The 12,803-nt window shown below is 30.7% G+C and overlaps 1 protein-coding gene across 3 annotated transcripts in view; it reads right to left on the bottom strand.

The window, feature by feature from the left end:
* Positions 1-12,803, bottom strand: part of LOC115877712 (glutamate receptor-interacting protein 2) — a 291,983-nt gene that overhangs the window by 227,865 nt on the left and 51,315 nt on the right. The window lies entirely within an intron of this gene.

The following is a 12,803-nucleotide window of genomic DNA, read 5'->3' as shown; positions in this document are numbered from 1 at the left end:
GAGAAGGGGTGAAATAAATCAAATTATTTTTTCGAAATTTCGAAGAAACGGTCGATTTTGAAAAAAAAAATCAATAAAAGCTGTCCTCTAGCTTCGAGCCACCCTATCTCGGTTAATTTTGATTTGAGCAAAAAACTATAGAGGCCATTTTTATGTAAAATTGGACGCTCTACAATTTTTGTTTGGATGTTGTTTTTTTCTAGGCTTCACCGTTTCTTCAAAATTTCAAAAAAAAAATTATTTATTTATTTTGCCCTTTCTCGGGGGTGAATTTAAAAAACGACACGGAGTATTGTAGGTAAACGATTAGATTTTTGCAAATTGTAAGTTTTGGGTTCGTTGGAGGACTATTGGAGCTACAATTTAAAAATATTTTTACAAGATACAGAGTGTCCCAAATAAATAAAAAATATCAAAGTTGTATTTTTTTAAATGGAACACCCTGTATATTATTACATTTTTAGATTTTACGATTAAAATAAAGGTAAATTTGATTGAGGTTTATCACACTTAAACCTTACTGTTTTTGAAATATTTGGGTTTTTGTCAAAATACAGTAATAATTTTAATGCTCTTCTCTAGGCGTATTTAAGTTTTTAACCCAAATATTGTACTGAAGTATTTCTATTTTCTAAATATTGTGTTGCAATAATAAAAATTATACTACCTTATACAGAGTGTCTAAAAATTTATTTTAAATAATTACTAGCTTTAAACGGCAATAACTTGTTTAATTTAAATGGAACACCCTGTATGTAATTAATTGTGTGTAATTTAGACCTCATTTATCAATATACCCATGGAATATTGATATTTTAAATTATTTATAAAGATGTAACAAATTTTTAAAGAGTACTGATACTATTGTCGATATAGTTCGTTTATTTCATTAAAAAAATAAAAAAAAACTGTTTAAGTATTTGTTAGAGGACCAATTAATATGATTCCAGTATTCAAACTACATTAATTGACTGTTTGCGTTGATTAATAATAATTGCCCCAAATACTAAAAAACTGAATTTTGTATGTGTATTTTGTGTATTAGACAGTGCATTAAAAAGTAACACCTTAAGAATTTTATTTCCTATTTTGACGAATGCTTATAAAACAGAGACGTTCATTTTCATAACTTATTATTATATTGATTTCTGATTCAAATCCACATTTATTTAGAATAATTTATTCACTAACACAATTAAGTATGTAATATATTAATATTTGGGAGGATAATGGTTGTATATTTAATTAATGGTATACTCTTTTATAAAGATTTAAATAGTTCTTCTAATTTCTTTCCTTTTGAATATAAATGGGCTAGTAATATTATCGATTTTAGCACCTGTACATTTTATACATTTGTTGCTTTAAAAACAATCTAAAATGTCAATATTCCATAGGTATCTTGATGGAGGTCTAAATTATAAGAAAATGCATTTTCTATGAAATTTGATAGACAATTAAATTGTACATCTGATTCTCCTAAAATATACAGGGTGTTCTATTTAAGTTAAACAAGTTATTACCGTTTAAAGCTAGTAATTATTTAAAATAAATTTTTAGACACTCTGTATAAGGTAGTATAATTTTTATTATTGCAACACAAAATTTAGAAAATAGAAATACTTCAGTACAATATTTGGGTTAAAAACTTAAATACGCCTAGAGAAATGAAGCATTAAAATTATTACTGTATTTTGACAAAAACCCAAATATTTCAAAAACAGTAAGGTTTAAGTGTGATAAACCTCAATCAAATTTACCTTTATTTTAATCGTAAAATCTAAAAATGTAATAATATACAGGGTGTTCCATTTAAAAAAATACAACTTTGATATTTTTTATTTTATTTTGGGACACTCTGTATCTTGTAAAAATATTTTTAAATTGTAGCTCTAATAGTCCTTCAACGAACCCAAAATTTACAATTTTTAAAAATCTAATCTTTTAACTACAATACTCCGTGTCGTATGTGGTGAACAACCCTGTATTATATTTTGGAATATTTTGGAAAGTAGTTGGGATAAATATGAATAATAATAAATGACAGAATAGTATTTGTTTTACAGATAGATCCTCAAACCCAAACACAAACAAGCGCCGATCTTCAAATAGATTTATTGAAAGGAATTTTTAAGGACTCAATAACACCTTCAGGTAAGTTTTAACATCCTGTAACTCTGCGTAGTATAATGCGAATCAGATGATCTTGTAGCAGATTCTTTTAGGCTAACGTTACCTAATAGACGTAGACGTTATACATCCAGTATAAGATATAGCAACTGGCTCAGTTCTATATAAATGATATGATACCTATCCTTTACTGAATATTTTATTTGCTCCCAAAGTAGTTACGGACCAGTCAGCAGATGTAAGACAATCAGATGCAAGAAAATTAATTTTTATTCTGATGTTTGAAGATCTGATTGTTTCTGATTGTTTTGTATTTATATTTCAAGCAATTTACATAAAAATAATAAAATATGGTATATTCAAATTTTCCGCCAGGTTTAGTTCGTTTTTAGTACACTAGATGGCGCCACTTTAAATTTTAAACTAAAAAATACACGGGAGTTAGCGTTCTTCTTTAGTATGTTCTCTGGGACGCTCTAAAAGTTCATTTAACGGAGGGAGGTATAACGTAAATATCTATTTTTTATTTTCAATTCATAATATATAATTTTTTTTCTTGTCATATTTTCTAGAAATTATTCATTTTAGCATTTAAAAAAAATTATAATATCTCAAAACAAATCTGTGACGTTATAAAACATTTTGAGAAGTAGAAGATAAATAATGCCTCCCTTTCCAATGTTATAAACGATCTTTTAGCTTCACCTTTGGCGTGGCAGATATTTACAGAAAAGGTCAATAATCGACACGGATTCCCTGTGGACTGCCCTTCGCGATATAAATGCGATTTTAATAGCGAAAAACGGACAATAGATGGCGTCATTTATCTTTTCTGACTGGCGATAGAGGTATAAGTCGGATTTTAATAGATTGGCTCGTGTTTTTTGATAGGCTATTGTTGAAATTGTAAGACATTTTATGAGATAGTTATAAAATTTGGAGATTAAGTGTATTATTAGATTTTAGAAGTGTTTTGGGTACTTCAATTCTTCTTCTTATGGTACGATCTATAGTTCTATCATGGGTACCATCTTGAATGAAACAGTGCGGGTCAGTGTAGACCAGCCCAATCTTTTAGGTTTTTAGGGTTCCGTACCCAAAGGGTAAAAACGGGAACCCTATTACTAAGACTTCGCTGTCCGTTCGTCCGTCTGTCACAAAGGTCTATCTTATGAACCGTTTATAGCTAGACAGTTGAAATTTTTACAGATAATGTATCTATGTTGCCGCTATAAGAACAAATACTAAAAACAGAATTTTTAAAAAAAAGATGGATTGTTATGATCAGTACGTACATGGAACATCTTCTTCAATGTCCTGCCTGCATCTACAGATGTAAAACACTATTAATACGAATTGTTGGTTAGGTTCAAAATTCTCTTCTTAGATAAATTTAAGCGTTTACATGATTACGAATTTGCATAAAAGTGTGTATTTGCAGGCTATTGAGGAAACAGAAAATGTACAGATTAGAGAAATAAATGAATCATAATATTTATATTAAAACAACATTATATGTTACTTTTTCAAACATGTTCTTCAAATCCTTTAATTTAATAGCTGGTAGTAAGAAGTTTCACGTCCAGTATGCGCACATAGTGCACAGACTGTTTTTTTAATTAAATTAACTACAAATTATACAGTTTTAATTTAATTCGAAAACCGGGAAAACTTTTAAAACACCCATTTTCTCTATTTTTTATCTCGGTCATTATTATGCCGCAACTTCCTTTGTGACATCGCACATTTAACAAAGTGGAATTTAGTGCTGCCACCGTACAATTTCCATTAAAAACGAAACACATACAACAACAATTATAATTTTAAACTAGTTCGAGGCGAGTTTGCAGTGGCGTACGTGGCGGAAAAAAACTAAGGGTGCTCGAGGGATATTTAAATTTAGTAGTTTCGAAAATAATATGTTAAAAAATGAACCAGTTTTTCGTGAGCTTATGTTGTTTTAATTTTTTCTGCGTTTTCTACTTCCTTTTAATTTCGATGTTAGTTTTATGTATGGGAATTAAATACAGCAAATGAACGATGATTTTCTTTTATACGTGTGGTATCTCAAAAAATAATATATACAGGGTCTTGCAACAGTACGTCGCGTCGGTTATTTGTAGTTTCGATAATAAAAAACTTTTGTTTAAGAGTACATTCACTAGTACATTTTTTCACTTCCATTTCACTAGTCATTACATTAAACGGCAAACATTTACCGTTTTATCATAGTTTAAGGAAAAGAGTAGTTGCACTCTCGCAAATATTTTCTGCCAATTTTTGCAAGCTGTCGAATATCGGCAGCTTGCAAAGCGTTTCAGTTGAATTCCGTCCGTCGAGCTGCGAGGTTCGAGCGTTGCGTCCCAGCACAGAGACGGATTGACAAAACATGAGTGCCTTACTGTGTGCTGCTATTAATTGTAGTAATAATTCAAAAAATCGTTCTTTGAGTTTTTTTAGATTTCCATCGGATGTAAATCGGCAAGCTGATAGTAATTATCAATAAACATTTAATTATATTTGTTTATTTTAGAAGCTGAGATATTATGTAATTAATTAAATGTTATTATTTTTTTAGCATGTGGGCAAATTTTAGAAATAGTTTTTTAGATATACAGGTTGTCTCAAATATGCGCATGAAAATATTCTTTGGTCATGGGATTTGCCATAAAATTTTCATTCCAATAATAATTTACGAGATAATTTATATAGATTGGTTTTTGAAACAATTTTAGAGTAAATATTTTGTACATCTAAAGTCTCCGCAAATTATTCATATTTTTTAAATGAAAGAATTTTATAATAGCATAATCTGTTATAAATTTAGTGGACTGTATTTTTTTAAGTTTTTTTTTATTTTATTTATTTTTTATTATAAGTGGTCGTAATATAACAATATTCAAAATATTATAGACAAAATATTGAGTTTATATTTGATGGAAGAAAAGTGCTATACCTAGCTTTAAACCACCGTAAATATACAGGGTGGCCCATTATTGCGAGGAAGTCCAATATCGTCGTTCTTGTCGAAGATGTGAAAAAAGTTTTATTCATATGTTTCAAAGTTTATAAAGGGTCGTATCCTAAAATATTTTGTTATATACAGGGTGTCACAAAAAAGTTATGGTAAAGTTAATTTTATTTTTTTAATTATTTTACATCATTCTATATATATTATTCTATATATTACCATTATATATTACTCTATATAGGGTATTTTTTTATGGCGATGCGATGGCGTCACCAAAATCGGAATATTTAAAATTGTATATCTCAATTTTTTTAAATGCAACATTCTGTATATTATTTTTCGGTCAGATGCAGAATTAAAAAGTGAATATTTTTTTATTTAAAGTGTTTCTCTAAATTTTTAACGGTTTCGCAGATATTCGCAGTATATTACATATAGCTTTTTCAACAGTAAATTTTTATCAAAGCCACCTAATATGATTTTTGTCTGATATTTTATCGTTGAAAATCCCATATGTAATGAAATACAGAAAATATTTGCAAAACGCCTAAAAATTTGAAGAACATTTTAAATACAAAAAATGTTCACTTTTTAATTCTACATCTGAAAGAAAAATAATATACTAGGTGTTGCATTAAAAAAAATGAGATACAACATTTTAAATATTACGATTTCGGTGACGCCATAAAAAATACCCTGTATACGATAAAGTAAATTTTTCTACACGAATTTATTCTGGTGTCCTTGACATGTTTAAGAAAAAATAGCTAAGTATTAATAAAGTTATATTCACTCTAGTTTTTTGCCACTTTTCATATAATATAATGTTTTTAACCAAATTTTTAGTAAATAAGAAATAGAATGGCAACACCGCAGTGTGCTTTAAATAGAATCCAGTTATCTACAGAAAATTTTTTAAACTTGTTTTAAATCAAAAAAAAATTGTAGAAAATCTCTGAAATAGATAATAATATAAAAATATGTCATTATATATATTTTCCGCATTTCTGCCCATCGGAAGATTTTCAGATACACAAGAATTGTTACCTACACGAAATATGAAAACATTCTGTTTTCAAGCAAGTTTTTACTCGATGATCAATTTATTTTATTTTATTTTATTGGGAACTCATATTTTTCTAAATACATATCTGTGAAACTACGGCGAGTGCCACGACTATACTTCGCCTAGTTAATAGACCACAACTATACAGCTACGTCAGTGGTCACGGGAGGCGAGAACAAGGTCATATAAAGTGGCAGAAAAAGAACAAAAGGATTTGACAAGGAGTATGGTATTGGTATTTTTACACAAATAAATAAGGAAACTAAAGATAAAGGATTATCTATATCCGTATTGTAGCATATGTTTAGACAATTTCTTTATTTTTAATATTTTGATGGTAAAACATCAACAAAATATTTCTTATGTTTGGACTAAATTTTCTCGAAAATAAAAACATAATTTAAAATTCCGTTAGAATACTGGAATAGACTGAAGTTTTGTGATTACAATGATATATAATTTATATAGTTTTGTAACAAATTGCTCCCTATTTTATGTCAAACACTGAAGCTCTGCAAACCTTAATCAAGACTTAATCAAAGCACGTGTGTTTGGGATTTTGGGTGTGGCTTAACACGACAGGTTCGGGCTAAGCAGACAGATTTCTGAAATATAATATACAGGGTGTTTCAAAACAAATGCGAAAAACTTCAGGGGGTGATTCCTTGTTCAAAATAAAGGGTAGTTTGCTTTATAAACGTTGGGTCAAAAGTCAACCATTAGGGAGATATCGCGGTACAAAGATGGCGGAAAAATAATGTTTTTATTTTTTATCTTGAAAACGAAAAGAGATAGACTAATGAAATTTTACGGAAGCATTACTGTTATGAAAACACACTTTCTGGTAATTTTTTCACTTTTTTAAAATGAGTGGAAGGGGTTGAAATAAACTACACCTATCATTCTTGTTAATGAAATTCAAAGAAAAATCTTATCACACACATGCAAAAAAAATTAATTTTGATAGTTTAGTTTATTTAGAAACTTTTTTATCTCTTGTATTTTTTTTATAAAACTCACCAATTTGAAATTAAAAAATAAAATGTAAAGCATTACATGTCAGGACTAAAAATATTTTTATTTTTTACAAGGAATTATTACTTTATTTTGAACAAGGAATCACCCCCTGAAGTTTTTCGCATTTGTTTTGAAACACCCTGTATATTTCCTTCGGCCACACACCCGCTTTACCCGACTCCAGAGAGCGACCCGAAAGTACAGCGTAATAGACTCTTCAACAATGTACTTTATAAATTTACTTACTTACTTACTTTATAATCTTAAATTATTATTTCGAAGTCTGAATCATACGATTTCGTATAATAATTTTGAACCGATATAATAAAAGTGCCCTTTGTGATTTTCATGCCACGAATCGGTTCGGTATAAATCCCAAAGGGCCGAAGTATACGACGCGACATTTAAACGTTTATCGTTTCTTTTTTCAGGGATAAATCAATTGATTTTAGAACCGGGGAAATTTATGAATCGTCCCAAGTCGGGACGATTTGTTTCTGTGTCGGGTACGCCGGGGAAAATAGCAGTTTTTCGCTCTGGATTAGTCGAATTTGTTCGATTTACATTTGTCCGGAAAGAATCGCCCAAGGAAAAATGAGGATAATTTAAATTCCTTCGATTTTTTCCGGGACATTGGCTTAATACGATACGTATTTCCTTGTGATGAAATGACTTGTAAAATGTATAGGTAAAAAATATGGCTTTTTATGATTATACAGGGTATTCCTGAAAGAAGTGCAGATATTTTAACTGGTATAGTCAGTCCAACGACAAAATCTTTGACAGTAATAAATGTGTCTGTCATTTTAATTTCAAAGTAGTTTATTTTATTTTACAAAGAAATAAGTTGGTACAATAGGCTCTTTCACTATATTTTGGAATTCGCATAATTGAATAAAGCAATCAATTCTAGAATTTTCTGCTATCTCACTTTCGAAAAACTTGAAGTCGTTCTTAAGAAAATAAATAAAAACAAAAAAGCCCAGAGATTGTTCTATCTCAAAGAAGAAAAAAAGATATAGTCAGTAAATGGGACAAAATAAAACCAACGTACTGTACAAGAAGTGTGACCGCCTTTTATTATTACCAAATTAACCAAAACCCTTAACGACTTGTTATGCCAAGCCCAATATTTCATCTAATGTCCCTTGATCTGCTTTACGACTAGTAAACAACAACGTTAGTGCCGCATCACAACAACGAGCGGCGCTTCCTCCACGCAAAACCTGTAATTCGAACGCTCACTTCATTATGGACGCCGATCTTTGTTTAGGGCCGAACAACGCTCCCAACGCTAATTAAGGGCCGGAGAGATTCGCATCAAGGGCAGAACAAACGAAATAATCAAAACGGAGGAGAGGTTAGGTAGGGCTGCTGTATACGAGCTAGATTATTGCGTAGATTATATTTTGGAAATTAAACATAGACGAGGAATTATGGTGAGTAAATACGAAACGAAGAGGTCTACAGGAATGGATATTATTAATTTTAGATAAAAGGTGTTTATGGCCCAAGTAGCATTTTCACGACTTGCGATCACATGTTTACTAAACACAACGTTGGATTAGTTACAAAAAATAGTTAGCTCCGTACCTTAGGTATTAAAATAAATGAAAACGTTGTTATAACGTTGTGCCGACGTTGAACTAGTACTACAACAAAGTAAAAGCTTCTGCGACGTCGAACAAACATTGTCTTGTAACCTTTTCTGCTTAAGTGATCTTTAGGTGATTCGGACAACGTAGTTACAATGTTGGGCAATAGAGTTTTCCGACGTCACTTTCAGGACATATTCCAATGTTATGCAAACGTCGCCGTCGTCTGTTTTACTAATTCCAACGTTGTTTAGATTTCCTTATTCTTACATTGGTAGGACGTCGAGCGTCGAGCCACTACCTTTTTGCAACTGTATTGAACCATAACCTTAAATCTTAAATTTTCACTTCATTGTTGTGTCCAGTCAGACAGTTCAGTACTGTTTTTGTTTTTATAAAAAAAACTTAATTAATATGGGACGTAAGAAAGGTACACATAAAACTAAATTTAAATATACATCGACATATTACCGATACTTTATCCACTCCCTCGTTTATTTAGAATATAGAGGACGGCACAAGCTAGACTCTAGGATGAGTAAATTAGGCAATCTTGCGACTAGTAGGTATACTACCTGTTAAGACTGAACTCCGACTTTATTAGTCCAGTATGCGACTACTCGAACTATTCCATCTTAATCTCCAAAACAACAAAGTGAAAGCCGCCATGTTGTTGAATAAGAAAATGTTTCGTTCCTAAAATAGTAATTCCTGCTTTTTGAATACATTAACTTGAAATATTTGACCCTAAACAACACGCGGAAACAATTTTTTTTCGACTGCGAATAAATTATTCCCATTTTACTAAAAAAAAAATTCCAGAAATTTTTTAAAACTTCTTAAATTTTAAGGCCCATTAGTAATTTTCAAAGTAGAAACAATACATTTATCAATAAAGTTGTTAGCGTTTAACTTTTTTGCCTTGGGTAACGAGTTACAGAGTCGGTTAAAGTGTTTCAATAATTATGATCTTCAAACATCCTCCACACTTAAATACTTTTGTTTTGTTTTCCTTTACTACCATCTGGCATATGTCTCTAACTAAATCATAAAAATAATATTTTTACTATAATAATCCCAATTTAGGATAAAACGCGACTTAGACACCATATTATTATAGTTTTGTATTTCTGTGTATTAGGATTTTAAACAACGTTGCAGTTTGTACTAAATTAGGCTGCTAGCCAACGTCGGTATCCAACGTCGTTTCGACCCAAAAATTATTCTCCAAACTAGTGCAGACTAGGGTTGGCACGAGGTTGTACCGACGTTGCGCCCCGACGTTTGGTCGCGTGATACAACGTTGTCCCGACGTCCAAATGCTACTTGGGGGAATAATAACTACGGTTGCAAGAAATATGCTTTAAGGTAGTTCTTCACCACAACTCATCACGGGGCTTTTCACAGGACACTGTCTGTTCAATGAACACCTCAGTAGATAGGAAAAAAAACTAGCCTATTAAAACAAAATCCTCAATACAAACCTCATCTGTGCAGATTTGTTTTGAGGAAAAACTATACAGGGTGTCCAAGAAATAAGTGCAAGTATTTTAACTGGTAGTATAATTCAACCCCAGAAACATGCCTATGAGGATTTTTTCGCAAAAAAAATTTGAAAATTCGGAATTTTTTTATTTTTTTTAATTTTTATTTAAAAAAATAATTTCTTGTTAATATGGCAACATAGGTAGTAGATTGAATTTACAAGAAAGAAAATCCAGAAAAAATCGGGTGGTTCTCAAAATTTTAGCAAAAAATCTTTTTTTTTTGGAAATTTTCAAAGTAAAATAACTCCGTTATTTTGGACTTATTTGAAAAACGATAAAGAGAAAATATTTTTCTTTTATCGAGATCTACCACCCCTCAAAATACTTGCACTATTTCTGGGACACCCTGTATGTGTGTAGCCTTTTTGTAAAGAAGATTACAATGTCATATTATACAAAAACACACAACGTAAATGTTAGTCAATAACAACTTAATAATGAAATTATAAAAATATACCGGGTGTGTCTGGAAAGTGGCTCTCCCTATAACTTTTTTTATTTTTTCAGATAAAAAAAAACAGATTTGGTATGTTCGAATATGATATAAATTAGGATTAATTGACGTATTCAATTGTTTTTGGTCACTTCCTGTTTCACCGGGAATGACTAACTTTTTCTTGAAAGTGATGCTCTGAATAGAATGACATATCATGTGTCAACTTTTGACATACCGGAAATGATTATAACTTTTGATTTTTAAATGCCACCCACGGTATATTTCTACTTTATTCGATATAAAATGACACTCTCAATAGAATGACATGTGATGTGTCAACTTTTGATATTTTCGCTTAAAAACAAATCGTATTTTAAATCTAGACTGCCATTGCTATGTTAAAAACACCAATTTTTAATCAAGAAGCCTTGGAAAAATAGTTCTGAAGGTCTAATATTTTTCGTGTCTTGTCCTGGTCGATTAAAATATACCCAAACTAGCTTGTACCAGCGACTTCGTTCGCGTCGAATTAATCATTTGTAATGGTGACGATAAAGCAAAGCAAGATTTCCATTAACATACAAACTGGATAAAATTTTCTCACATTTATGTCAGCATGAGAAAAAACAATATGGCGATATTATTATATAACTTGGTAATATTTGAGGGGTAGTTTCACCTCGTTGGAATTTGACTTTCGAAAAATCCGTTTGCCAAAAATAAGCTTTTTGCGTCAAGCAGTTTAAGCAGAATCGTGGTTTAGAAATTACACAACTTTTTGAAACACCCTGTATGATTTTTTAAAAAATTTCAAAATATGTAAAAAAACCAAATAAATTATGCTTGTCCATGCGTTTTCCCGAAAGACAACCGTTTTTTAAATAACAAATATTGTAATATTTGAGAGGCGTTCTCACCCTCTTGGAATTTGAGATTCGAGAATCCCCTCCTTATCGAACCTCTACACCCCACAGTCAATCCATTTGCCAAAAATCAGCTTTAAACGTCAAGCGGTTTAAGCAGAATCGTGATTACTCAATGATCATATTTTATGAAATACCCTGTATAAATTTATAAAAAATCTTAAAATATGTAAAACAACAAAATAAAATATACGTGTTTAAGAGTTTTTCCGAAAAACTCACCGGTTTTTAAATAAACAAATATTTTAATATTTTAGGGATAGTTTCGCCCCCTTAGAATTCGAGTTTCGAAAAATCCCTTCTTATCGAACCTCTACACCCTAAAGTCAATCTGTTTTCCAAAATTCAGCTTTTTACGTCAAGCGCTTTAAGCAGGATCGCGGTTAATCCATGACCAGATTTTTCGAAACACCCTGTATACATTTTTAAAAAAAATTAAAATATGTAAAAAAACAAAATAAAATATATGTGTTTAAGCGTTTTTTCGGAAACTTTACCGTTTTTTAAATAAAAAATATTCTAATATTTGAGGGTCTGATTGATTTCACCCTCTTGGAACTGGAATTTCGAAAAATCCCTTCTTATCGAACCTCTACACCCTAGAATCAACCTGTATGCCAAAATTGAGCTTCTTACGTTGAGTGGTTTGAGCAGGATCGCGTGATTAATCAGTATGTCAGTCACTTCAGGATTTTATATATTAGTATAGATTGTATTTTTAATCATATCTCAATTTTTTTAAATAGAACAAGGGTGACTCATTAGCATATTTGGAAAAAGCATTTCTACGAATAATTTGGTACCACACGCTTGGTATTTCGAGTCAAATTGTTTTATGAACCGCATTTTATAATTTCAAACAAACCATATGCGAAAATGTCAAAAGTTGCCACATGGTATGTCATTCGGTATTTTATATCGAAAGTGCCATTTAAAAATCAAAAGTTATAGTCATTTCCGGTGAAACAGGAAGTGACCAAAAACAATTGAATACGTCAATCAATCCTAATTTATGTCATATACTAATATACCAAATCTCGTTTTTTACCTGGAAAAATAAAAAAGTTATTGGGGTGAGCCACTTCTGAGACGCATCCGGTATACTTGTAATAGTGTCA

The sequence above is a fragment of the Sitophilus oryzae genome, unplaced genomic scaffold (genome assembly GCF_002938485.1).
Source record: "Sitophilus oryzae breed Bouriz unplaced genomic scaffold, Soryzae_2.0 scaffold_1498_pilon_pilon, whole genome shotgun sequence".
NCBI lineage: Eukaryota > Metazoa > Arthropoda > Insecta > Coleoptera > Curculionidae > Sitophilus > Sitophilus oryzae.
The sequence above is the reverse complement of the archived record's forward strand: the minus strand, read 5'-3'. Positions and strand labels throughout refer to the sequence as shown.